At 43.6% G+C, this 1,698-nt stretch overlaps 1 non-coding gene across 1 annotated transcript; it reads left to right on the top strand.

Annotated features, from left to right (window-relative positions):
• Positions 1–624: 624 nt before the first annotated feature.
• Positions 625–789, top strand: LOC117455662 (U1 spliceosomal RNA). Its single transcript, XR_004553108.1, has one exon. It is a non-coding gene; the product is annotated as a U1 spliceosomal RNA (small nuclear RNA).
• The last annotated feature ends 909 nt before the right edge of the window (positions 790–1,698 follow it).

Genomic DNA, 1,698 nt, shown 5'->3' with positions numbered 1-1,698 from the left:
AACCTGTCATCGCTGTCTGAGCTTGCTGCTGTGTGCGCCGTCGTGCGTTTACATCTGACTGTATATATATAAAGGTTTACATGCAGAAACTGGGATCCTGGACGGTGCAGCTGGAGCGCTGTGCCCGCAATGACGTCACCCATCATTTGGCGGGACTTGAAGAATCCGCGAGAAGATCCAGAAAATTGTCAACATTGAAGGCAGATTAATGGTTATCAAATTACAAATATCCAAAATCAGTTCAGTAACGGTTTTCAAGGGGACAATATGTACTCAAATTGATGGGTTTGGATGATGGGGAAAACCGTGTCACAGGCTCTTTAAGCCTTCTGATTTGCCAAATGTCTACAGTCGGAGTCCCGCCTCCAAACTCCATTAAACAATACGACTGTAGACTTCCAATCGGATGGAACCGTCAGAGAACTTGGACATTTAGACAAGATATTATTGAAAACATCAGGCAAAACTCAAATAATAATGTCCAGCCTTCATACACAAGGGTGTCCTCTATATGGGTTTGTTCAATTCTTTATTTCTCCTTGATTGAAGACATTGTTATTGTTACACCATCAGTTAGCATGGCTTGTCTGTGAAACTGTATCCCTTCTCACCCCGATGTAACTCATACTTACCTGGCAGGGGGGTCTCCATGATCACTAAGGTGGATCCCCTACGGCGAGGCGCGGCCATTGCACTGACGGCTGCGCTGACCTGTACGAATCCCTCAAATGTAGGAATCTCGACTGCATAATTTGTGGTAGTGGGGGACTGCGTTCGCGCTCTCCCCTGAACAATTGTCAAAATTAACAATGGAAAAACATGCAGCTAGCGCAAGCAATAGAGTCTGTCTGCAGACCGCAGCAAGGAGTCGTTTCCTATAGGGGCGTTTCCTATAGTGAACGACGGGAGCCGGCTCTCGCCCGCGAACGAGACGTTTTTTGTTTTGTTTTTGCGGAGGGATCTAGATCGGCATGAAGGCACATTATGCAATGTGGACATTATCCCGCTTATTACACATGGCCACATTCTCAATAAAGTAACGACATGACTCCCAATAATAATTGAAATGCTTTTATGGATTTAGAAAAAGATTTTATTGATTTAAAAAATAGTTTTTTGTATTGATTTAAATTGACATCCGCTAAGAAAAGTAGTGCGTTGTTACTGTTTGAAGTAACGTAACAACGGCAGGAACTGTTTCTATAGTGTTTTTGAGGAGCTTTTTGATTACAGATTTGAAAACATCGTTGCTTGCTTTAAAAGTAGCACAATTCATTATGTCAAACCTTGAAAGATATCCCTGCCCTAATGCCAAAAGTAACTGGCAACTGAATATATGTCGCCGTAGCTATGATGTCTATGTCTGGACCGCTGCGTAAAAAGGAGGGTTTCTGACCCATTACTTCTCTTCCTACTTTTTGCCCCCCTCTTCTCCCTGCTGCAGCCTAGCAGTTGATCTCAAAGCACGCTCCCCTCTCCTATAGGTTGATACAGTAGCCCCTTTTTTAAATAGTTTTTATAGGTGTTGCCATCTGTATTGTGTAGCGTAGTTCTACAAGCAAGCAGGGGCGCCGCCAGGGATTTTGGGCCCCATGAAAATATATCACATTGGGCCCCACCACCAGGCACAGGCCACTTTGTTTATAAATTACCGGAGGTTCCCCACCCCTGCTTTAATATAATAACATTAGTATTAAT

Source organism: Pseudochaenichthys georgianus, chromosome 11 (assembly GCF_902827115.2).
Source record: "Pseudochaenichthys georgianus chromosome 11, fPseGeo1.2, whole genome shotgun sequence".
In the NCBI taxonomy this organism is placed as follows: domain Eukaryota; kingdom Metazoa; phylum Chordata; class Actinopteri; order Perciformes; family Channichthyidae; genus Pseudochaenichthys; species Pseudochaenichthys georgianus.
The sequence above is the reverse complement of the archived record's forward strand: the minus strand, read 5'-3'. Positions and strand labels throughout refer to the sequence as shown.